Source organism: Scylla paramamosain, chromosome 16, assembly GCF_035594125.1.
Source record: "Scylla paramamosain isolate STU-SP2022 chromosome 16, ASM3559412v1, whole genome shotgun sequence".
Taxonomy (NCBI): Eukaryota; Metazoa; Arthropoda; class Malacostraca; order Decapoda; family Portunidae; genus Scylla; species Scylla paramamosain.
Genome location: NC_087166.1, coordinates 10,401,334 through 10,428,113, shown reverse-complemented (window position 1 = coordinate 10,428,113; position 26,780 = coordinate 10,401,334). Strand labels below are relative to the sequence as shown.

The 26,780-nt window shown below is 37.4% G+C and overlaps 2 long non-coding RNA genes across 5 annotated transcripts; both read left to right on the top strand.

Moving 5' to 3' along the window:
* The first annotated feature begins 1,188 nt into the window (after positions 1-1,188).
* LOC135108002 (uncharacterized) lies at positions 1,189-11,095 on the top strand. 2 transcript variants are annotated; one of them, XR_010272100.1, is made up of 6 exons: positions 1,189-1,400; positions 1,491-1,599; positions 2,469-2,622; positions 3,530-7,195; positions 9,587-9,694; positions 10,836-11,095. It is a non-coding gene; the product is annotated as an uncharacterized LOC135108002 (long non-coding RNA). The 2 variants fall into 2 exon arrangements; XR_010272099.1 differs by having other exon boundaries at positions 1,192-1,400; positions 2,469-2,776.
* Positions 11,096-14,277: 3,182 nt separating this feature from the next.
* Positions 14,278-26,600, top strand: LOC135108001 (uncharacterized). 3 transcript variants are annotated; one of them, XR_010272097.1, is made up of 7 exons: positions 14,278-14,488; positions 15,844-15,880; positions 16,897-17,005; positions 17,804-18,111; positions 18,904-22,569; positions 24,983-25,090; positions 26,303-26,600. It is a non-coding gene; the product is annotated as an uncharacterized LOC135108001 (long non-coding RNA). The 3 variants fall into 3 exon arrangements; XR_010272098.1 differs by lacking the exon at positions 15,844-15,880; XR_010272096.1 differs by lacking the exons at positions 14,278-14,488; positions 15,844-15,880 and adding an exon at positions 16,648-16,806.
* Positions 26,601-26,780: the final 180 nt, after the last annotated feature.

The following is a 26,780-nucleotide window of genomic DNA, read 5'->3' as shown; positions in this document are numbered from 1 at the left end:
CCCGTTAAAAGTGTGTTTTTCAACGTTTTATTAATATTGATTTTATTTATTTGAGCTTATAGCTCACTTTAAATTGTTTGTAAAAATAATTCAGATTTTTTTGAAGTGGTTTGGCTTCGCTTTAAATTAGGTTTGTGGGTTTATTATTGTTTTTAAGAATTTCAAAGTTCCAACATTTTTTAATATCATTCGTTTGAAATTTCTCTATTATTGCTGAGGCTTGAAATGTTTTGATATTCCATGTACTAGTTAAAGTATATGGCAAATTAGAATATGTAAAGCAATCCAGTCTGGGTGCAATATTTCAAAATGCGATTTTCAAAATCAAATTAAGTACGTATATAACGGTACTTGTGACGTCATCAGCTGTCAGGGCGCCATCAGACCGACACCCTCGTCCGTCTAATCTTTCCTCATCAATATTTACTGTAATTTATAATGTTTTTCAGGTGCAACGAGCACACTACTTAGCTGAGTTCTGCAGAGGTATGTGATAGTTGCTGAATAAGTGTGTGTAATGAGTGTGTGCATATATGGGGAGTGTTGTGTGTGGGAGCAGGGGTGTGTTGGGTGGTGAGCAAGCCTGCCACAGCTCACTACCTGACCTGTTACTGCTCATGCCTGCCTTCCTCCCGGTATGCCTGCCTGCCTCTCTGCTTGCTTGCTGTTTCTGTGTGTGTGTGTGTGTGTGTGTGTGTGTGTGTGTGTGTGTGTGTGTGTGAGTGAGTGAGTTTGTTTTTCATAGGTTCACACCACCACCTGTTCTGCCCTCACTACCCAAATTCTCACCTATCCTCCCTCTCTATAGCCTCTGTATTCTACTACAGCCCTCTTGCGGAATGTTACATTTACAATTACTACTCAGTAGAGATGAACCCAGGAGGCCCTGACGTGGCTGCACCTTGTAGCAGAGGTGTATGTTTAAGTTTCCCAAATAGAATATATACTGTTGGTAGCAGTAGGAAAACATCAGGAGAAATGAAGGAGATAATGAAGGAAGTGCAAAAATCAGTATGATTAAAATGCTTCGGAAAACATCCCAAAGGATAAAAATTGTAAGAGGGGTAGATGTTTCTAAGTTTTCGATTACATAAGAAGAATTGAAAAGTATTAAATGAGGTGAAATGACGAAGGTAACGAAAGAAAAACAGTGCAAAAATTAACATGATTAAAATGAACTTTAAAATTTACCATAAAGAATAATAAATATTAATAAAATCTCAAAAATGAAGTTAACTGTCCCTGGGTGAAGACTGGTCACCACGCTACCATGTGTGAGGAACAACACTCGCCTTGGGTTAGAGAGATGAGGCAGTTTTCAGCTGTTATTGTGTGTAAATAGTCAGCATCACCTGGAGGAGTGGAGCAGCAGTTGTGGTGGTGGAGATGAAGTGGTGCAGGTAATAGGAGGGGAAATTTGTACCACCTAGTTGTGCTTCTCTCAGCATCAGTAGAAAATAAGTGTGACTTTATTTGTTGAATTATTTCAGTGTTGAAGTTTTGGACTCGGCATGACACAGCGCCTGGCGAAGCTGTATGTAAGCTACAACACGAGCCAATGTTACCTGGACGTCCATTTGTAGGAGTACCAAACCCAAGGTAAGTGGAGGTACGTTTTAAGGGGACGGATTGCTGGCAGGCGAAGCAAAATGTTCTGTCAGACTTGAACTGCAGAACACCACAAGTCTTGTTTGAAGAAACTGAAAACAAGCATCTATATTTGCTGACCTTACTGATTACTTTATTACCTGTTCAACTTGAGTGTTCACCTTACCTAACCTAACCTGACGCAACCTCGCCTCACCTCACCTGACCTAACATTGTCTTCATCTTTACTTCTCTTCTTTCCTTCTTCCCCTTCCCAGATAATATGGAGATAACCTTAGCCTCCTCTTCCGAGGTTAATACTTACATGTCAGATAGAATTAAGTTTGTAGAATATCATACAATACATATCAATTTATTAATGTAGAAAAAAAAAAAAGGTAAAAGTTTAATGAATTGACGCATCTCCACATGACACCTTCCCAATCCATCTGCTTGAGGGTCAGTCCTGACCGGCTCCCTGAGCTGTGCAGGCCAGGACGGGTTTAACTGTTACAGGAATCAGAATACTTTGTTATTTTAAGTGTTTGCTTAATTTAAAAAAAAACAAATAAATAAATAAAGGTTTAAGTTAGATGTTAAGGGGTCAATGTATACTTAAGAAGATTCATATATATATATATATATATATATATATATATATATATATATATATATATATATATATATATATATATATATATATATATATATATATATATATATATATATATATATATATATATATATATATATATATATATATATATATATATATATATATATATATATATATATATTTGATTTTATTATATTTACTAAGAAACAGTAATTAAACTATACTTTGTACTGAAACAATAATAATAACAACCAAACCATTCCAGACCGTCTCCTCCTTCTTGCCTTCCCTCTATATCTGACCCGGACACCATGGCCCGGCAGCAACCCCATTTCATGAACTACATGACGCTGGCTGACGTATTCCTGACACGGCCGTAACAGGAGGCAGAGAGCAGGAGCAAGAGTCAGATGGTGAAGGTAGGGGTGATGGTGAAGGTGGAGGGGTGTCGGAGGGGCTTCGTGTAGGAGTACCTCGACAGGGTGTATGAGCAGGTGCAAATGATGTTCAGCAAAGCCAAGACATTCGCCAAGCAAACCATCTATGAGTGTGAGAGAAGTAATCATTGTAAAGGTAGGTTGCTTTTGGTTTTGTTTCTTTGTTGATGTATTTATTTGTCATTTGTAAATGTTGGTAAGTTTTCATTTTATTGTCTGTCTATTTATTTATTCATTTTATTTATTTAGTTTTACTGGTTTATTTATTTTCTTATATGGGAAGTTTTGTGACGTGTGTTTTAAAGGAAGTCTGTTTATATATATATATATATATATATATATATATATATATATATATATATATATATATATATATATATATATATATATATATATATTAGATGTTTGAGTTATTTCTAGTTTTTTGTTCTACTTTTCTGTTGGTGGTGTTTCAAGGGAAAGAAAAAAAATATGTATTTGAATTAATTCTTTAGTAACATAGAATGAAATATGAGGTAGAGTCTTTGAATGTAGGGTAACTTTCCTCATAATCTAAGGTAATTCCAAAAATATCTGGGACTCTTGGCAGTGAGTGTTAAGCACTCATACGGGGAGGGTGTCCCATGGGGATACTTCATTAACCTTTTGCCTTGCTTGTTTGATTTGCTTAAACAAGTTTGTTAAGGTTGAGATATATTGCATGACATTGTACAACCTTAATTCTGTCTGACATGTAAGTATAAACTCAGGAGAAAAGGCTAAGGTTATCTCCATACTCCCCTTCTTTCCTTCTTCTCTCCTACTTCCCATCATCATCATCATCATCATGTCTCCTTCACCACAGGAGACCAACCTTCATCATAAACTGACACACACCTTTTTTTGCCAGAGGTGAAGAGCAGCACCAGCAGCAGCAGCAGCATGGCAGAGCAGAGGCCCGAGTGGGGATAGGAGGCGAACGGTGGAGGCAGAAGGCATCCTATCCAGCAAAAGATAGGGTCACTTTTACCTCGCAAGACGAGTATTGTGTGTGTGTGTATTTAACTAGTTGTATTGTGCAGGATACAAGCCAAAGCTCATCCACTTTCTATTTCAACCTGTATATACTGTTGGCCACAACTACCTCTTCCTTCAAATTATTCCAGATTTTAGTAGTTCAATACAGAAAGCTGTATTTCTTGATGTCTCTTGAACATCCGCTCTTCTTTATTTTCTTTTCTTGCCCCCTCGTCTGTCTGTCTTCCTTCTCCGTCTAGGGTACCAAGTCATTTTGGTCTATTTTTTCTGTATTGTTTACTAATTTGTACATTGTTATCATGTCTCCTCTTTCTCCTCTCTTTTATAGTGTTGATTATCACATCTCTTCAAATCTTTTTTCATAGCTTAGGTCTTGCAATTCTGGTGCCATCTTTGTTGCTGTCCTCTGTATTGTTTTTTAGTTTCCATATATTTTTACTTGTATGGGGAGCCCAAACTATTGCTGTGTATTCCAGTTTAAAACGTATCATGCTTGCTATAATTTTCTTCATCATTTCTTTTCTAAAATAGTTAAACACCACCCTAATGTTTGTTAACAAGCTGTGTGCAGAACCGAATATCCCGTTTATGTGTGTTTCAGGTGATGGTGAGTGCGAGTGTGTGTAAGGGAGTGTGAGTGATGTGTGCAAGGTGCCTCAGTCCCTGCATGTGTGTAATAGTGCGTCTTGCTCTATCTGGGTTTCATGACGTTGGATTGCCAGCCTTCTGGTGTAGTGTATGGAGATGGATGTGATGTGTGTAGGGTGCCCCAGTCCCTGCACGTGTGTAGCAGTGTGTGTTGGTCTGTCTGGGCCTCATGGTGTGGGATTGTCAGCCTGCTGGTGTAGTGTCTGGAGATGGATTTGATGTGTGCAAGGTCCCCCAGTCCCTGCGTATGTGTAGCAGTGTGTGTTGCTCTGTCTGGGCCTCATGGTGTGGGATTGTCAGCCTGCTGGTGTAGTGTTTGGAGATGGATGTGATGTGTGTAGTGTGTCTCAGTCCCTGGATGTGTTTAGCAGTGTGTGGTGCTCTGTCTGGGACTCCTGGTGTGGGATTGCCAGCCTGCTGGTATAGTGTATGGAGATGGAGGTGATGTGTACAGAGTGCCCCAGTCCCTGGATGTATGTAGCAATATGTGGTGCTCTGTCTGGGCCTCATGGTGTGGGATTGCCAGCCTGCTGGTGTAGTGTTTGGAGATAGATGTGATGTGTGCTTGGACCCTCTGTCCCTGGATGTGTGTAGCAGTGTGTGTTGCTCTGTCTGGGCCTCGTGGTGTGGGATTGTCAGCCTTTTGGTGTTGTGTTTGGAGATGAATGTGATGTGTGCGAGGTGCTCCAGTCCCTGAGTGTGTGTAGCAGTGTGTGTTTCTCTGTCTGGGCCTCATGGTCCGGGATTCTCAGCCTGCTAGGGTACTGTTTGGAGATGGATGTGATGTGTGCAGGGTGTCCCAGTCCCTGGATGTGTTTAGCAGTGTGTGTTGCTCTGTCTGGGCCTCATGGTGTGAGATTGCCAGGCTGGTGGTATAGTGTATGGAGATGGATGTGATGTGTGCTGGTTGCCTCTGTCCCTGGATGTGTGTAGCAGTGTGTGTTGCTCTTTCTGGGCCTCACGGTGTGGGATTGTCATCCTGCTGGTGTAGTGGTTGGAGATGGATGTGATGTGTGCAAGGTGCCCCAGTCCCTGTGTGTGTGTAGTAGTGTGTGTTGCTCTGTCTGTGCTTCATGGTGTGTGATTGTCATCCTGCTAGTGTAGTGTTTGGAGATGGATTTGATGTGTGCAGGGTGCCTCAGTCCCTGGATATGTTTAGCAGTGTGTGGTGCTCTGTCTGGGCCTCATGGTATGGGATTACCAGCCTGCTGGTATAGTGTTTGGAGATGGATACATAATTCAAGACTGTTTATCATATGCATTATTTTCTTTATTTTTTTATTTACTATTATCATATTTATTTTTTAATTATTAAAGGGATGCTGGTGTAGTGCATTAAGATGGATGTGATGTTTGCAAGGTACCCCAATCCCTGTGTGTGTGTAATCTGTCTGGGCCTCATGGTGTGGGATTGTCAGCCTTCTGGTGTAGTGTATGGAGACTGATGTGATGTGTGCAAGGTGCCCCAGTCCCTGCTTGTGTGTTGCTCTCTCTGGGCCTCATGGTGTGGGATTGCCATCCTGCTGGTGTAGTGTAGTAGTGTTTGGAGATGGATATGTTTATCATATGCATTATTTATTATTATTTATTTATTTACTATCATAATTTTTTTCATTTTTAAAGGGGAGTACATTTCCATTCTCACCTTTTCAATCCTTTGTGTTTGGGACTCAGTAGTTAGTGCTTCTACTGACAAAAAAAACGGGAGATATGGTCTTGTTTCTTTACTGTGGAAAACTGTCCTTGTGAGTGTGACGTGCTGATTGATCTTGTGGGTCACAGGTCTCGCCTTCTGTCACCAAACAAACAATAAAGAATTGATATTATTTCGTGAATACATTTATTTCCTTTAACCTAAATATGTAATAATACGGTTTTATCTGTGTCTCCTGATGTTATCGCACTTTTGGGTAATTCTTGATTCATTTTGTTCTTGCCATTATCGCAATACTTGATAACAATCACTATTATGCAAGTATCGCCAAATTTACCGAAACATCAGGAGATCTACTGAGATTCTTATGGATCTCAGGAGATTCCGAATTATTACCATATGCTACACAATTTAATAGGCTCAGAAAATCTACAGAAATTGTGCTTCAGGCAGTTGTATATCCATTAAAGTTGTAAGTCTAAGAGAGAAAGACCAAATTAATACAAGAGAACAAATTATGAGTGAAAAAGAAAGAATAGAGACGAAGAATTAAATAAATACATAATATAATACCGAACAAATTATTAAGAAAAAAAATATATATATATATGTATATTTATTGGAGGGCCCAGTAACATTTTATACACTTTGACACAAAACGTACATTAACCTTTAGGAGACAAAGTTATATAGATATTTTAATGAGTCTACCTTATTTTGTTCAAGACAAATAAACGTTCGATAATAAAAAGAGCCTTGAAATCACACAAGCTTTTCATTAACTTCACAGATCGTCATACAATAAGTGAAGAGGTATAGAGTGTAAACACCGCCATGACCATTTCAATTTTGGCGCTTAAATTAGAGATGTAGATATTTTGACAATTACAATTATAATGGCTTATAATTTAATTTTACAAATTCATACTTCATTATATTTCACTTACTTTATTTTGTATTACAATAGCATACGTTGGTGGACATTATTATAAGCGGAAAATGTAACTTGTGGATTTTTGGGTACGTAGTGCTTGCTAGCAGAGGAGGGTCAGTACACGTCAGACAGGGAGCTGTGGTGTTTAAGGGCGCTGTGTGCAGCTTCCTTATTTAACCTGGATTTTCTCTCAACAAGACAGTGAAGCGTGCCATGGGTGCCTGTGTGTGCTGGTGCAGGCGTAGTGCCTCCCGGGAGGTGCCTGGATCTGCTCAGGAGAGCCAGGAAGGCTCATAATACTGGTAAGTGACCCACTCACCACTTGTCCACCTGGCAGACTTTACTCATTTTCTTTTGTTCAGAAAAGTGTTGCTCTTTATGAGAACTCCATGTCATGCTCAACAACGAAATAGGAGGGTAAAATTACGTTAGTGTCCGTTTTTTTTTTTTTTTTTTTTTGCGAAATTTTCGTCAAACGTTATTTATTTTATTATTTTTTTTATTTTTGAAGACTCATATTTCACATATTTTTTCGTTAAGAATACATTTGCATATATGAGTCAATATTCCACGGTCCTGCTAACGTTCCAGGACAAAATACCCATGAATTAACCACATCAGAAAATTAAAAACTGCCAAAATTCATCTTATCAGCTGAAGTGAAGGCTGGCTTTCCTTATATATCCAACATTATTTGCTACATCTCTTACTTATTATAAGCCAATCCTTTCGCTAAGTGGAGCCACATGGCTGTGCTTTCATATCCGCTGGTCGTATGTAACCGCTATAGTCTGGTTTTGGTGTGATGAAGGCTTAATTAAGTGAGGCTGACTGACAGCTGCCTTCTCTACCGGGACCGCCGCCATGATGGATATGCCTGTTGGATCCTGTCGATATTCAGATTATTTTATATTTTTGCTTACTATATTATTTTGGCTTCTAAGTAACTTTTTATGGTTTCTAAAAATATTTCGTTATTTTTGAAGTGTTTTTCTCAATTGTATATAATGAAATATGTTGATTTTCCAGGCATTTTATACATATATGAGGGTCGTTTCCTGGTGCATTTTTCCATACCCTGTCAAGTACTTTTCTTTATTTAAGCTTATTATTGAGTTTTTATTGCTTAAAAAATCGGGCATCAATTTTAAAGTGTTTTAAATTGCGGTTGAAGTAAATATGCGGCCTTTAAAATTATCTGTAGCCCCGTTAAAAGTGTGTTTTTCAACGTTTTATTAATATTGAATTTCTTTGTTTGAGCTTATAGCTCACTTTAAATTGTTTGTAAAAATAATTCAGATTTTTTTGAAGTGGTTTGGCTTCGCTTTAAGTTAGGTTTGTGGGTTTAATATTGATTTTAAGAATTTCAAAGTTCCAACATTTTTTAATATCATTCGTTTGAAATTTCTCTATTATTGCTGAGGCTTGAAATGTTTTGATATTCCATGTACTAGTTAAAGTATATGGGAAATTAGAATATGTAAAGCAATCCAGTCTGGGTGCAGTATTTCAAAATGCGATTTTCAAAATGAAATTAAGTACGTATTTAACGGTACTTGTGACGTCATCAGCCGGCAGGGCGCCATCAGACCGACACCCTCGTCCTTCCAATCTTTCCTCATCAATATTTAGTGTAATTTATAATGTTTTTCAGGTGCAACGAGCACACTACTTAGCTGAGTTGTGCATAGGTATGTGGTAGTTGCTGAATAAGTGTGTGTAATGAGTGTGTGCATATATGGGGAGTGTTGTGTGTGGGAGCAGGGGTGTGTTGGGTGGTGAGCAAGCCTGCCACAGCTCACTACCTGACCTGTTATTGATCATGCCTGCCTGCCTGCCCGCCTACCTGCCTCTCTGTCTGCTTGTTGTTTCTGTGTGTGTGTGTGTGTGTGTGTGTGTGTGTGAGTGAGTGAGTGAGTGAGTGAATGAGTTTTTCATAGGTTCACACCACCACCTGTTCTGCCCTCACTACCCAAATTCTCACCTATCCTCCCTCTCTATAGCCTCTGTATTCTAGTACAACCCTCTTGCGGAATGTTACATTTACAATTACTACCCAGTAGAGATAAACCCAGCAGGCCTTGACATGGCATCATCTTGTAGAAGAGGTGTATGTTTAAGTTTCTGAAATACAATATATACTGTTGGTAGCAGTAGGAAGAGGACATTAGGAGAAATGAAGGAGTTAAAGAAGGAAGTGCAAAAATCAGTATGATTAAAATGTTTAAAAAAAAATCCAAAGGGAAAAAATTGCTAGAGTGGTACATGTTTCTAAGTTTTTCGATTACAATATAATAAGAAGAATTGGCAGATTATTAAGTGGAGAGAAATGACGAAGATAACGAACGAAAAACAGTGCAAAATTTAACATAATTAAAATAATTTTTTTTTAATATACCAGAAAGAACGATAAATATTAGTATAATCTGAAAAATGGAGTTAACTGTCCCTGGGTGAAAGATGGCTGCCGCCCAGTCATGTGTGTGAGCATTAGCACTTGCCTAGGCTTAGAGAAATGAGGCGGTTTTCAGGTGTTATTGTGTATAAATAGTCAGCATCACCTGCCGGAGTGATGGGAGGAGTGGAGCAACAGTAGTGGTGGTGGAGTTGAAGTGGTGTCAGGTAATAGGAGGGGAAATTTGTACCATCTAGTTGTGCTTGTGTGTGTGATTTTATTTGTTGGTTTATTTCAGTATTGTAGTTGTGGGGCTCAGCATGACAGCGCCTGGCGAAGCTCTATGTAAGGTACAACGCGAGCCAATGTTACCTGGACGTCCATTTGTAGGAGTACCAAACCCAAGGTAAGTGGAGGTACATTTTGAGGTGGCGGATTGCTGGCAGGCGAAGCAAAATGTTCAGTCAGACTTGAACTGCAGAACATCACAAGTCTTGTTTCAAGAAATTGAAAACAACTATCTATATTTGCTGACCTTACTGATCACTTTATTACTTTTCAACTTGAGTATTCACCTTACCCAACCTAACCTGACCCAACCTCGCCTCACCTCACCTGACCTAACATTGTCTTCATCTTTACTTCTCTTCTTTCCTTCTTCCCCTTCCTGGATAATATGGAGATAAGCTTAGCCTCCTCTCCCGAGGTTAATACTTATATGTGAGATAGAACTGAGGTTGTAGAATATCATGCAATACATATCAATTTATTAATGCAAAAAAAAAAAAAAAAAGTAAAACTTTAATGAACTGATGCATTCCCACATGACACCTTCCCCATCCGTCTGTTTGAGAGTCAGTCCTGGACGGCTGCCTTATCTGTGCGAGCCTGGGCAGGTTTCACCCTTACGGGAATCTTAATACTTAGTTATTTTAAGTTTTCGCTTAATTAAAAAAAATAATAAATAAATAAAGATTTAAGTTAGGTGTTAAGTTGTTCATATATACTTAAGAAGATATATATATATATATATATATATATATATATATATATATATATATATATATATATATATATATATATATATATATATATATATATATATATATATATCCTTTTTTAGGTACTTTCTTTATATATTTATTTAATCTTTATTACTATTCTCAGGTATACATATGTATTCATTTTCTATGTATCTTATTTTTTTGTGTTTGTGTGTGTTATGGGAGAAGCTGAGAGAGAGAGAGAGAGAGAGAGAGAGAGAGACCTGGTATTATTGATAATGTATTTCATTTTTATTTGTTTATTTACTTATTTTTATTATTATTCTCTGACATACATATATATTCCTTTTGTATGGATGTTATTTTTTATTTGTGTGTTATGGGAGAAGCTGAGAGAGAGAGAGAGAGAGAGAGAGAGAGATCTGGTATTCTTAATAATATGTTTTATTTTTATCCTATTTAATTTTATTATATTTACTAAGAAACGGTAATTAAATTTTACTTTCTATAGAAATAATAATAATAACAACCAAACCTTTCCAGACTGCCTTATCCCCATCTGCCTCCCCCCCACCCCCCCCGTACTCCATGGTCCAGCAGCGACATCATTCCATGTTTAATATGATGCCAGCTGACGTATTCCTGACACGGCTGTACCAGGAACAAGAATCTGATGGTGAAGGAAGGGGTGACGGTGAAGGTGGAGAGGTGCTGGAAGGGCTTCGTGTAGGGCAGGTGTTCTTAACCTTTTGATGGTTCCATACCCCCAGTGGATTGTCGAATATGGTCCCATACCCCCTTCACTTGACTGTTCAAATAATTATCACCAATCCTATTATTTGCCAGTATGTCTTCCAGATACGAGTATTTCAATCGCTTGAATTTACTGTACTTTAGATACGGATTACTAGGAAAAAACATAACCATTGATAATTTTATTATTTTTTTACTGAAAGCAAAATTAATAAAGTTATAATTCCGTTTTATTATACAAAAAAAATAATAAATAAATAAAATAAAGAACAGAACATAAATGTGCAAGTTTTTAGTCCCAGAAATCGAGTCCCAGACCCCCAGCCTTTGGTTCCCATATCCCCAAGGGGTATGGATACCCCCGGTTAAGAACCCCTGGTGTAGGGGTACCTCAGCAGGATGTACGAGCAGGTGCAGGGGACGTTCAACAAAGCCAAGACATTCGCCAAGCAGACCATGAATGTGTGTGAGAGAAGTAATCATTGTAAAGGTAGATTGTTTTTGGCTTTGTTTCTTTGTTGATTTATTTATTTGTCATGGTAAAGGTAGGTAAGTTTTGGTTGTATTGTCTGTCTTTTTATTTATTAATTTTATTCATTTAGTTTTATTGATTTATATATTTTCTTTCATGGGAAGTTTTGTGAAGTGTGTTTAAAAAGAAGTCTGTTTATTTATTTATTTTTTTTTCATATATATATATATATATATATATATATATATATATATATATATATATATATATATATATATATATATATATATATATATATATATATATATATATATATATATATATATATATTTTTTTTTTTTTTTTTTTTTATTGAGTTATTTCTATTTTTTTGTTCTACTTTTCTGTTGGTGGTGTTCAAGAGAAACTAAAAAAATATTATGCATTTGAATTAATTCTTTAGTAACATAGAATGAAATCTCAGGTGGAGTCTTTGAATCTAAGGTAACTTTCCTCATAATCTAAAGTAATTCCAAAAATTTCTGGGATCCTTGACAGTGAGTGCCAAGCACTCGGACGCAAAGGTTGTCCCGTGGTCAGCCTGCTGGTGTAGTGTTTGGAGATTGATGTGATGTGTGCAAGGTGCCTCAGTTCCTGCGTGTGTGTCGCAGTTTGTGTTGATCTGTCTTGGCCTCATGGTGTGGGATTCTCAGCCTATTGGTGTAGCATTTGGAGATGGAATTGATATGCGCAGGGTGTCCCAGTCCCTCTGTGTGTAGCAGTGTGTTTGTTGCTCTGTCTGGGCCTCATGGTGTGAGATTGGCAGGCTGGTGGTATAGTGTATGGAGATGGATGTGATGTGTGCTGGTTGCCTCTGTCCCTGGATGTGTGTAGCAGTGTGTGTTGCTCTTTCTGGGCCTCACGGTGTGGGATTGTCATCCTGCTGGTGTAGTGGTTGGAGATGGATGTGATGTGTGCAAGGTGCCCCAGTCCCTGTGTGTGTGTAGTAGTGTGTGTTGCTCTGTCTGTGCTTCATGGTGTGTGATTGTCATCCTGCTAGTGTAGTGTTTGGAGATGGATTTGATGTGTGCAGGGTGCCTCAGTCCCTGGATATGTTTAGCAGTGTGTGGTGCTCTGTCTGGGCCTCATGGTATGGGATTACCATCCTGCTGGTATAGTGTTTGGAGATGGATAGATAATTTAAGACAATTTATCATATGTATTATTTTCTTTATTTTTTTATTTACTATTATCATATTTTTTTTTTCATTATTAAAGGGATGCTGGTGTAGTGCATGGAGATGGATGTGATTTTCGCAAGGTACCCCAATCCCTGTGTGTGTGTGTAACAGTGTGTGTTGCTCTGTCTGGGCGTCATGGTGTGGGATTGTCAGCCTTCTGGTGTAGTGTATGGAGACTGATGTGATGTGTGCAAGGTGCCCCAGTCCCTGCTTGTGTGTTGCTCTCTCTGGACCTCATGGTGTGATGGATATGTTTATCATATGCATTATTTATTATTATTTATTTATTCACTATCATATTTTTTTTTTTTCATTTCCATTCTCACCTTTTAAATCCTTTGGGTTTGGGAGTCATTGGTTAGTGCTGCTACTGACAAAAAAAACGGGAGATATGGTCTTGCTTCTTTACTGTGGAAAACTGTCCTGGTGAGTGTGACGTGTTGATTGATCTTGTGGGTCACAGGTCTCGCCTTCTGTCACCAAACAAACAATAAAGAATTGATATTATTTCGTGAATACATTTATTTCCCTTAACCTAAATATGTAATAATACGGTTTTATCTGTGTCTCCTGATGTTATCGCACTTTTAAGTAATTCTTGACTCATTTTGTTCTTGCCATTATCGCAATACTTGATAACAATCACTATTATGCAAGTATCGCCAAATTTACCGAAACATCAGGAGATCTACTGAGATTCTTATGGATCTCAGGAGATTCCGAATTATTACCATATGCTACACAATTTAATAGGCTCAGAAAATCTACAGAAATTGTGCTTCAGGCAGTTGTATATCCATTAAAGTTGTAAGTATGAGAGAGAAAGACCAAATTAATATAATAGAGAACAAATTATGAGTGAAAAAGAAAGAATAGAGACGAATAATTAAATAAATAATATAATACAGAAATTTAGAAAAAAAAAATGTGTATATATATATATATATATATATATATATATATATATATATATATATATATATATATATATATATATATATATATATATATATATATATATATATATATATATATATATATATATATATATATATATATATATATATATATATATATATATATATATATATATATATATATATATATATATATATATATATATATAATGGAGGGCCCAGTAACATTTTATACACCTTGACAAAACGTACATTAACCTTTAGGAGACAAAGTTATATAGATATTTTAATGAGTCTACCTTATTTTGTTCAAGACAAATAAACGTTCGATAATAAAAAGAGCCTTGAAATCACACAAGCTTTTCATTAACTTCACAGATCGTCATACAATAAGTGAAGAGGTATAGAGTGTAAACACCGCCATGATCATTTCAATTTTGGCGCTTAAATTAGAGATGTAGATATTTTGACAATTACAATTATAATGGCTTATAATTTAATTTTACAAATTCATACTTCATTATATTTCACTTACTTTATTTTGTATTACAATAGCATACTATGAGAGACGTTGGTGGACATTATTATAAGCGGAAAATGTAACTTGTGGATTTTTGGGTACGTAGTGCTTGCTAGCAGAGGAGGGTCAGTACACGTCAGACAGGGAGCTGTGGTGTTTAAGGGCGCTGTGTGCAGCTTCCTTATTTAACCTGGATTTTCTCTCAACAAGACAGTGAAGCGTGCCATGGGTGCCTGTGTGTGCTGGTGCAGGCGTAGTGCCTCCCGGGAGGTGCCTGGATCTGCTCAGGAGAGCCAGGAAGGCTCATAATACTGGTAAGTGACCCACTCACCACTTGTCCACCTGGCAGACTTTACTCATTTTCTTTTGTTCAGAAAAGTGTTGCTCTTTATGAGAACTCCATGTCATGCACAACAACGAAATAGGAGGGTAAAATTACGTTAGTGTCCGTTTTTTTTTTTTTTTTTTTTTTTTGCGAAATTTTCGTCAAACGTTATTTTTTTTATTTTATTTTTTTTGAAGGCTCATATTTCACATATTTTCTCCTCGTTAAGAATACATTTGCATATATCAGTCAATATTCCACGGTCCTGCTAACGTTCCAGGACAAAATACCCATGAATTTACCACAACAGAAAATTAAAAACTACCAATATTCATCTTATCAGCTGAAGTGAAGGTTGGCTTTCCTTATATATCCACCATTATTTGCTACATCTCTTACTTATTATAAGCCAATCCTTTCAATAAGTGGAGCCACATGGCTCTCCTTTCATATCCGTTGGTCGTATATAACCGCTATTGTCTGGTTTTGGTGTGATGAAGGCTTAATTAAGTGAGGCTGACTGACAGCTGCCTTCTCTACCGGGACCGCCGCCATGATGGATATGCCTGTTGGATCCTGTCGATATTCAGATTATTTTATATTTTTGCTTACTATATTATTTCGGCTTCTAAGTAACTTTTTATGGTTTCTAAAAATATTTCGTTATTTTTTAAGTGTTTTTCTCAATTGTATATGATGAAATATGTTGATTTTCCAGGCATTTTATATATATATAAGTGTCGTTTCTTGGTGCATTTTTTCATACCCTGTCAAGTACTTTTCTTTATTTAAGCTTATTATTGTGTTTTTATTGCTTAAAAAAATCGGGCATCAATTTTAAAGTGTTTTAAATTGCTGTTCAAGTAAATATGCGGCCTTTAAAATTATCTGTAGCCCCGTTAAAAGTGTGTTTTTCAACGTTTTATTAATATTGTTTTTGTTTATTTGAGCTTATAGCTCACTTTAAATTGTTTGTAAAAATAATTCAGATTTTTTTGAAGTGGTTTGGCTTCGCTTTAAGTTAGGTTTGTGGGTTTATTATTGTTTTTAAGAATTTCAAAGTTCCAACATTTTTTAATATCATTCGTTTGAAATTTCTCTATTATTGCTGAGGCTTGAAATGTTTTGATATTCCATGTACTAGTTAAAGTATATGGCAAATTAGAATATGTAAAGCAATCCAGTCTGGGTGCAATATTTCAAAATGCGATTTTCAAAATCAAATTAAGTACGTATATAACGGTACTTGTGACGTCATCAGCTGTCAGGGCGCCATCAGACCGACACCCTCGTCCGTCTAATCTTTCCTCATCAATATTTACTGTAATTTATAATGTTTTTCAGGTGCAACGAGCACACTACTTAGCTGAGTTCTGCAGAGGTATGTGATAGTTGCTGAATAAGTGTGTGTAATGAGTGTGTGCATATATGGGGAGTGTTGTATGTGGGAGCAGGGGTGTGTTGGGTGGTGAGCAAGCCTGCCACAGCTCACTACCTGACCTGTTACTGCTCATGCCTGCCTTCCTCCCGGTATGCCTGCCTGCCTCTCTGCTTGCTTGCTGTTTCTGTGTGTGTGTGTGTGTGTGTGTGTGTGTGTGTGTGTGTGTGTGTGTGTGTGTGTGAGTGAGTGAGTTTGTTTTTCATAGGTTCACACCACCACCTGTTCTGCCCTCACTACCCAAATTCTCACCTATCCTCCCTCTCTATAGCCTCTGTATTCTACTACAGCCCTCTTGCGGAATGTTACATTTACAATTACTACTCAGTAGAGATGAACCCAGGAGGCCCTGACGTGGCTGCACCTTGTAGCAGAGGTGTATGTTTAAGTTTCCCAAATAGAATATATACTGTTGGTAGCAGTAGGAAAACATCAAGAGAAATGAAGGAGATAATGAAGGAAGTGCAAAAATCAGTATGATTAAAATGCTTCGGAAAACATCCCAAAGGATAAAAATTGTAAGAGGGGTAGATGTTTCTAAGTTTTCGATTACATTATAATAAGAAGAATTGAAAAGTATTAAATGAGGTGAAATGACGAAGGTAACGAAAGAAAAACAGTGCAAAAATTAACATGATTAAAATGAACTTTAAAATTTACCATAAAGAATAATAAATATTAATAAAATCTCAAAAATGAAGTTAACTGTCCCTGGGTGAAGACTGGTCACCACGCTACCATGTGTGAGAAACAACACTCGCCTTGGGTTAGAGAGATGAGGCAGTTTTCAGCTGTTATTGTGTGTAAATAGTCAGCATCACCTGGAGGAGTGGAGCAGCAGTTGTGGTGGTGGAGATGAAGTGGTGCAGGTAATAGGAGGGGAAATTTGTACCACCTAGTTGTGCTTCTCTCAGCATCAGTAGAAAATAAGTGTGACTTTATTTGTTGAATTATTTCAGTGTTGAAGTTTTGGACTCGGCATGACACAGCGCCTGGCGAAGCTGTATGTAAGCTACAACACGAGCCAATGTTACCTGGACGTCCATTTGTAGGAGTACCAAACCCAAGGTAAGTGGAGGTACGTTTTAAGGGGACGGATTGCTGGCAGGCGAAGCAAAATGTTCTGTCAGACTTGAACTGCAGAACACCACAAGTCTTGTTTGAAGAAACTAAAAACAAGCATCTATATTTGCTGACCTTACTGACTACTTTATTACCTGTTCAACTTGAGTGTTCACCTTACCTAACCTAACCTGACGCAACCTCGCCTCACCTCACCTGACCTAACATTGTCTTCATCTTTACTTCTCTTCTTTCCTTCTTCCCCTTCCCAGATAATATGGAGATAACCTTAGCCTCCTCTTCCGAGGTTAATACTTACATGTCAGATAGAATTAAGTTTGTAGAATATCATACAATACATATCAATTTATTAATGTAGAAAAAAAAAAAAGTAAAATTTTAATGAATTGACGCATCTCCACATGACACCTTCCCAATCCATCTGCTTGAGGGTCAGTCCTGACCGGCTCCCTGAGCTGTGCAGGCCAGGACGGTTTTAACTGTTACAGGAATCAGAATACTTTATTATTTTAAGTGTTTGCTTAATTAAAAAAAAAAAAACAAATAAATAAATAAAGGTTTAAGTTAGATGTTAAGGGGTCAATGTATACTTAAGAAGATTCATTATATATATATATATATATATATATATATATATATATATATATATATATATATATATATATATATATATATATATATATATATATATATATATATTTGATTTTATTATATTTACTAAGAAACAGTAATTAAACTATACTTTGTACTGAAACAATAATAATAACAACCAAACCATTCCAGACCGTCTCCTCCTTCTTGCCTTCCCTCTATATCTGACCCGGACACCATGGCCCGGCAGCAACCCCATTTCATGAACTACATGACGCTGGCTGACGTATTCCTGACACGGCCGTAACAGGAGGCAGAGAGCAGGAGCAAGAGTCAGATGGTGAAGGTAGGGGTGATGGTGAAGGTGGAGGGGTGTCGGAGGGGCTTCGTGTAGGAGTACCTCGACAGGGTGTATGAGCAGGTGCAAATGATGTTCAGCAAAGCCAAGACATTCGCCAAGCAAACCATCTATGAGTGTGAGAGAAGTAATCATTGTAAAGGTAGGTTGCTTTTGGTTTTGTTTCTTTGTTGATGTATTTATTTGTCATTTGTAAATGTTGGTAAGTTTTCATTTTATTGTCTGTCTATTTATTTATTCATTTTATTTATTTAGTTTTACTGGTTTATTTATTTTCTTATATGGGAAGTTTTGTGACGTGTGTTTTAAAGGAAGTCTGTTTATATATATATATATATATATATATATATATATATATATATATATATATATATATATATATATATATATATATATATATATATATATATATATATATATATATATATATATATATATATATATTAGATGTTTGAGTTATATCTAGTTTTTTGTTCTACTTTTCTGTTGGTGGTGTTTAAGGGAAAGAAAAAAAATATGTATTTGAATTAATTCTTTAGTAACATAGAATGAAATATGAGGTAGAGTCTTTGAATGTAGGGTAACTTTCCTCATAATCTAAGGTAATTCCAAAAATATCTGGGACTCTTGGCAGTGAGTGTTAAGCACTCATACGGGGAGGGTGTCCCATGGGGATACTTCATTAACCTTTTGCCTTGCTTGTTTGATTTGCTTAAACAAGTTTGTTAAGGTTGAGATATATTGCATGACATTGTACAACCTTAATTCTGTCTGACATGTAAGTATAAACTCAGGAGAAAAGGCTAAGGTTATCTCCATACTCCCCTTCTTTCCTTCTTCTCTCCTACTTCCCATCATCATCATCATCATCATGTCTCCTTCACCACAGGAGACCAACCTTCATCATAAACTGACACACACCTTTTTTTGCCAGAGGTGAAGAGCAGCACCAGCAGCAGCAGCAGCATGGCAGAGCAGAGGCCCGAGTGGGGATAGGAGGCGAACGGTGGAGGCAGAAGGCATCCTATCCAGCAAAAGATAGGGTCACTTTTACCTCGCAAGACGAGTATTGTGTGTGTGTGTATTTAACTAGTTGTATTGTGCAGGATACAAGCCAAAGCTCATCCACTTTCTATTTCAACCTGTATATACTGTTGGCCACAACTACCTCTTCCTTCAAATTATTCCAGATTTTAGTAGTTCAATACAGAAAGCTGTATTTCTTGATGTCTCTTGAACATCCGCTCTTCTTTATTTTCTTTTCTTGCCCCCTCGTCTGTCTGTCTTCCTTCTCCGTCTAGGGTACCAAGTCATTTTGGTCTATTTTTTCTGTATTGTTTACTAATTTGTACATTGTTATCATGTCTCCTCTTTCTCCTCTCTTTTATAGTGTTGATTATCACATCTCTTCAAATCTTTTTTCATAGCTTAGGTCTTGCAATTCTGGTGCCATCTTTGTTGCTGTCCTCTGTATTGTTTTTTAGTTTCCATATATTTTTACTTGTATGGGGAGCCCAAACTATTGCTGTGTATTCCAGTTTAAAATGTATCATGCTTGCTATAATTTTCTTCATCATTTCTTTTCTAAAATAGTTAAACACCACCCTAATGTTTGTTAACAAGCTGTGTGCAGAACCGAATATCCCGTTTATGTGTGTTTCAGGTGATGGTGAGTGCGAGTGTGTGTAAGGGAGTGTGAGTGATGTGTGCAAGGTGCCTCAGTCCCTGCATGTGTGTAATAGTGCGTCTTGCTCTATCTGGGTTTCATGACGTTGGATTGCCAGCCTTCTGGTGTAGTGTATGGAGATGGATGTGATGTGTGTAGGGTGCCCCAGTCCCTGCACGTGTGTAGCAGTGTGTGTTGGTCTGTCTGGGCCTCATGGTGTGGGATTGTCAGCCTGCTGGTGTAGTGTCTGGAGATGGATTTGATGTGTGCAAGGTCCCCCAGTCCCTGCGTATGTGTAGCAGTGTGTGTTGCTCTGTCTGGGCCTCATGGTGTGGGATTGTCAGCCTGCTGGTGTAGTGTTTGGAGATGGATGTGATGTGTGTAGTGTGTCTCAGTCCCTGGATGTGTTTAGCAGTGTGTGGTGCTCTGTCTGGGACTCCTGGTGTGGGATTGCCAGCCTGCTGGTATAGTGTATGGAGATGGAGGTGATGTGTACAGAGTGCCCCAGTCCCTGGATGTATGTAGCAATATGTGGTGCTCTGTCTGGGCCTCATGGTGTGGGATTGCCAGCCTGCTGGTGTAGTGTTTGGAGATAGATGTGATGTGTGCTTGGACCCTCTGTCCCTGGATGTGTGTAGCAGTGTGTGTTGCTCTGTCTGGGCCTCGTGGTGTGGGATTGTCAGCCTTTTGGTGTTGTGTTTGGAGATGAATGTGATGTGTGCGAGGTGCTCCAGTCCCTGAGTGTGTGTAGCAGTGTGTGTTTCTCTGTCTGGGCCTCATGGTCCGGGATTCTCAGCCTGCTAGGGTACTGTTTGGAGATGGATGTGATGTGTGCAGGGTGTCCCAGTCCCTGGATGTGTTTAGCAGTGTGTGTTGCTCTGTCTGGGCCTCATGGTGTGAGATTGCCAGGCTGGTGGTATAGTGTATGGAGATGGATGTGATGTGTGCTGGTTGCCTCTGTCCCTGGATGTGTGTAGCAGTGTGTGTTGCTCTTTCTGGGCCTCACGGTGTGGGATTGTCATCCTGCTGGTGTAGTGGTTGGAGATGGATGTGATGTGTGCAAGGTGCCCCAGTCCCTGTGTGTGTGTAGTAGTGTGTGTTGCTCTGTCTGTGCTTCATGGTGTGTGATTGTCATCCTGCTAGTGTAGTGTTTGGAGATGGATTTGATGTGTGCAGGGTGCCTCAGTCCCTGGATATGTTTAGCAGTGTGTGGTGCTCTGTCTGGGCCTCATGGTATGGGATTACCAGCCTGCTGGTATAGTGTTTGGAGATGGATACATAATTCAAGACTGTTTATCATATGCATTATTTTCTTTATTTTTTTATTTACTATTATCATATTTATTTTTTAATTATTAAAGGGATGCTGGTGTAGTGCATTAAGATGGATGTGATGTTTGCAAGGTACCCCAATCCCTGTGTGTGTGTAATCTGTCTGGGCCTCATGGTGTGGGATTGTCAGCCTTCTGGTGTAGTGTATGGAGACTGATGTGATGTGTGCAAGGTGCCCCAGTCCCTGCTTGTGTGTTGCTCTCTCTGGGCCTCATGGTGTGGGATTGCCATCCTGCTGGTGTAGTGTAGTAGTGTTTGGAGATGGATATGTTTATCATATGCATTATTTATTATTATTTATTTATTTACTATCATAATTTTTTTCATTTTTAAAGGGGAGTACATTTCCATTCTCACCTTTTCAATCCTTTGTGTTTGGGACTCAGTAGTTAGTGCTTCTACTGACAAAAAAAACGGGAGATATGGTCTTGTTTCTTTACTGTGGAAAACTGTCCTTGTGAGTGTGACGTGCTGATTGATCTTGTGGGTCACAGGTCTCGCCTTCTGTCACCAAACAAACAATAAAGAATTGATATTATTTCGTGAATACATTTATTTCCTTTAACCTAAATATGTAATAATACGGTTTTATCTGTGTCTCCTGATGTTATCGCACTTTTGGGTAATTCTTGATTCATTTTGTTCTTGCCATTATCGCAATACTTGATAACAATCACTATTATGCAAGTATCGCCAAATTTACCGAAACATCAGGAGATCTACTGAGATTCTTATGGATCTCAGGAGATTCCGAATTATTACCATATGCTACACAATTTAATAGGCTCAGAAAATCTACAGAAATTGTGCTTCAGGCAGTTGTATATCCATTAAAGTTGTAAGTCTAAGAGAGAAAGACCAAATTAATACAAGAGAACAAATTATGAGTGAAAAAGAAAGAATAGAGACGAAGAATTAAATAAATACATAATATAATACCGAACAAATTATTAAGAAAAAAAATATATATATATATGTATATTTATTGGAGGGCCCAGTAACATTTTATACACTTTGACACAAAACGTACATTAACCTTTAGGAGACAAAGTTATATAGATATTTTAATGAGTCTACCTTATTTTGTTCAAGACAAATAAACGTTCGATAATAAAAAGAGCCTTGAAATCACACAAGCTTTTCATTAACTTCACAGATCGTCATACAATAAGTGAAGAGGTATAGAGTGTAAACACCGCCATGACCATTTCAATTTTGGCGCTTAAATTAGAGATGTAGATATTTTGACAATTACAATTATAATGGCTTATAATTTAATTTTACAAATTCATACTTCATTATATTTCACTTACTTTATTTTGTATTACAATAGCATACGTTGGTGGACATTATTATAAGCGGAAAATGTAACTTGTGGATTTTTGGGTACGTAGTGCTTGCTAGCAGAGGAGGGTCAGTACACGTCAGACAGGGAGCTGTGGTGTTTAAGGGCGCTGTGTGCAGCTTCCTTATTTAACCTGGATTTTCTCTCAACAAGACAGTGAAGCGTGCCATGGGTGCCTGTGTGTGCTGGTGCAGGCGTAGTGCCTCCCGGGAGGTGCCTGGATCTGCTCATGAGAGCCAGGAAGGCTCATAATACTGGTAAGTGACCCACCCACTACTTGTCCACCTGGCAGACTTTACTCATTTTCTTTTGTTCAGAAAAGTGTTGCTCTTTATGAGAACTCCATGTCATGCTCAACAACGAAATAGGAGGGTAAAATTACGTTAGTGTCCGTTTTTTTTTTTTTTTTTTTTTTTGCGAAATTTTCGTCAAACGTTATTTATTTTATTATTTTTTTTATTTTTGAAGACTCATATTTCACATATTTTTTCGTTAAGAATACATTTGCATATATGAGTCAATATTCCACGGTCCTGCTAACGTTCCAGGACAAAATACCCATGAATTAACCACATCAGAAAATTAAAAACTGCCAAAATTCATCTTATCAGCTGAAGTGAAGGCTGGCTTTCCTTATATATCCAACATTATTTGCTACATCTCTTACTTATTATAAGCCAATCCTTTCGCTAAGTGGAGCCACATGGCTGTGCTTTCATATCCGCTGGTCGTATGTAACCGCTATAGTCTGGTTTTGGTGTGATGAAGGCTTAATTAAGTGAGGCTGACTGACAGCTGCCTTCTCTACCGGGACCGCCGCCATGATGGATATGCCTGTTGGATCCTGTCGATATTCAGATTATTTTATATTTTTGCTTACTATATTATTTTGGCTTCTAAGTAACTTTTTATGGTTTCTAAAAATATTTTGTTATTTTTGAAGTGTTTTTCTCAATTGTATATAATGAAATATGTTGATTTTCCAGGCATTTTATACATATATGAGGGTCGTTTCCTGGTGCATTTTTCCATACCCTGTCAAGTACTTTTCTTTATTTAAGCTTATTATTGAGTTTTTATTGCTTAAAAAATCGGGCATCAATTTTAAAGTGTTTTAAATTGCGGTTGAAGTAAATATGCGGCCTTTAAAATTATCTGTAGCCCCGTTAAAAGTGTGTTTTTCAACGTTTTATTAATATTGAATTTCTTTGTTTGAGCTTATAGCTCACTTTAAATTGTTTGTAAAAATAATTCAGATTTTTTTGAAGTGGTTTGGCTTCGCTTTAAGTTAGGTTTGTGGGTTTATTATTGATTTTAAGAATTTCAAAGTTCCAACATTTTTTAATATCATTCGTTTGAAATTTCTCTATTATTGCTGAGGCTTGAAATGTTTTGATATTCCATGTACTAGTTAAAGTATATGGGAAATTAGAATATGTAAAGCAATCCAGTCTGGGTGCAGTATTTCAAAATGCGATTTTCAAAATGAAATTAAGTACGTATTTAACGGTACTTGTGACGTCATCAGCCGGCAGGGCGCCATCAGACCGACACCCTCGTCCTTCCAATCTTTCCTCATCAATATTTAGTGTAATTTATAATGTTTTTCAGGTGCAACGAGCACACTACTTAGCTGAGTTGTGCATAGGTATGTGGTAGTTGCTGAATAAGTGTGTGTAATGAGTGTGTGCATATATGGGGAGTGTTGTGTGTGGGAGCAGGGGTGTGTTGGGTGGTGAGCAAGCCTGCCACAGCTCACTACCTGACCTGTTATTGATCATGCCTGCCTGCCTGCCCGCCTACCTGCCTCTCTGTCTGCTTGTTGTTTCTGTGTGTGTGTGTGTGTGTGTGTGTGTGTGTGTGTGTGTGTTTGAGTGAGTGAGTGAGTGAGTGAGTGAGTGAATGAGTTTTTCATAGGTTCACACCACCACCTGTTCTGCCCTCACTACCCAAATTCTCACCTATCCTCCCTCTCTATAGCCTCTGTATTCTAGTACAACCCTCTTGCGGAATGTTACATTTACAATTACTACCCAGTAGAGATAAACCCAGCAGGCCTTGACATGGCATCATCTTGTAGAAGAGGTGTATGTTTAAGTTTCTGAAATACAATATATACTGTTGGTAGCAGTAGGAAGAGGACATTAGGAGAAATGAAGGAGTTAAAGAAGGAAGTGCAAAAATCAGTATGATTAAAATGTTTAAAAAAAAATCCAAAGGGAAAAAATTGCTAGAGTGGTACATGTTTCTAAGTTTTTCGATTACAATATAATAAGAAGAATTGGCAGATTATTAAGTGGAGAGAAATGACGAAGATAACGAACGAAAAACAGTGCAAAATTTAACATAATTAAAATAATTTTTTTTTAATATACCAGAAAGAACGATAAATATTAGTATAATCTGAAAAATGGAGTTAACTGTCCCTGGGTGAAAGATGGCTGCCGCCCAGTCATGTGTGTGAGCATTAGCACTTGCCTAGGCTTAGAGAAATGAGGCGGTTTTCAGGTGTTATTGTGTATAAATAGTCAGCATCACCTGCCGGAGTGATGGGAGGAGTGGAGCAACAGTAGTGGTGGTGGAGTTGAAGTGGTGTCAGGTAATAGGAGGGGAAATTTGTACCATCTAGTTGTGCTTGTGTGTGTGATTTTATTTGTTGGTTTATTTCAGTATTGTAGTTGTGGGGCTCAGCATGACAGCGCCTGGCGAAGCTCTATGTAAGGTACAACGCGAGCCAATGTTACCTGGACGTCCATTTGTAGGAGTACCAAACCCAAGGTAAGTGGAGGTACATTTTGAGGTGGCGGATTGCTGGCAGGCGAAGCAAAATGTTCAGTCAGACTTGAACTGCAGAACATCACAAGTCTTGTTTCAAGAAATTGAAAACAACTATCTATATTTGCTGACCTTACTGATCACTTTATTACTTTTCAACTTGAGTATTCACCTTACCCAACCTAACCTGACCCAACCTCGCCTCACCTCACCTGACCTAACATTGTCTTCATCTTTACTTCTCTTCTTTCCTTCTTCCCCTTCCTGGATAATATGGAGATAAGCTTAGCCTCCTCTCCCGAGGTTAATACTTATATGTGAGATAGAACTGAGGTTGTAGAATATCATGCAATACATATCAATTTATTAATGCAAAAAAAAAAAAAAAAAAGTAAAACTTTAATGAACTGATGCATTCCCACATGACACCTTCCCCATCCGTCTGTTTGAGAGTCAGTCCTGGACGGCTGCCTTATCTGTGCGAGCCTGGGCAGGTTTCACCCTTACGGGAATCTTAATACTTAGTTATTTTAAGTTTTCGCTTAATTAAAAAAAATAATAAATAAATAAAGATTTAAGTTAGGTGTTAAGTTGTTCATATATACTTAAGAAGATATATATATATATATATATATATATATATATATATATATATATATATATATATATATATATATATATATATATATATATATATATATATATATATATATATATTATATCCTTTTTTAGGTACTTTCTTTATATATTTATTTAATCTTTATTACTATTCTCAGGTATACATATGTATTCATTTTCTATGTATCTTATTTTTTTGTGTTTGTGTGTGTTATGGGAGAAGCTGAGAGAGAGAGAGAGAGAGAGAGAGAGAGAGAGAGAGAGAGAGAGAGAGAGAGAGAGAGAGAGAGAGAGAGACCTGGTATTATTGATAATGTATTTCATTTTTATTTGTTTATTTACTTATTTTTATTATTATTCTCTGACATACATATATATTCCTTTTGTATGGATGTTATTTTTATTTGTGTATTATGGGAGAAGCTGAGAGAGAGAGAGAGAGAGAGAGAGAGAGAGAGAGAGAGAGAGAGAGAGATCTGGTATTCTTAATAATATGTTTTATTTTTATCCTATTTAATTTTATTATATTTACTAAGAAACGGTAATTAAATTTTACTTTCTATAGAAATAATAATAATAACAACCAAACCTTTCCAGACTGCCTTATCCCCATCTGCCTCCCCCCCACTCCCCCCGTACTCCATGGCCCAGCAGTGACATCATTCCATGTTTAATATGATGCCAACTGACGTATTCCTGACACGGCTGTACCAGGAACAAGAATCTGATGGTGAAGAAAGGGGTGACGGTGAAGGTGGAGAGGTGCTGGAAGGGCTTCGTGTAGGGCAGGTGTTCTTAACCTTTTGATGGTTCCATACCCCCAGTGGATTGTCGAATATGGTCCCATACCCCCTTCACTTGACTGTTCAAATAATTATCACCAATCCTATTATTTGCCAGTATGTCTTCCAGATACGAGTATTTCAATCGCTTGAATTTACTGTACTTTAGATACGGATTACTAGGAAAAAACATAACCATTGATAATTTTATTATTTTTTTACTGAAAGCAAAATTAATAAAGTTATAATTCCGTTTTATTATACAAAAAATAAATAAATAAATAAAATAAAGA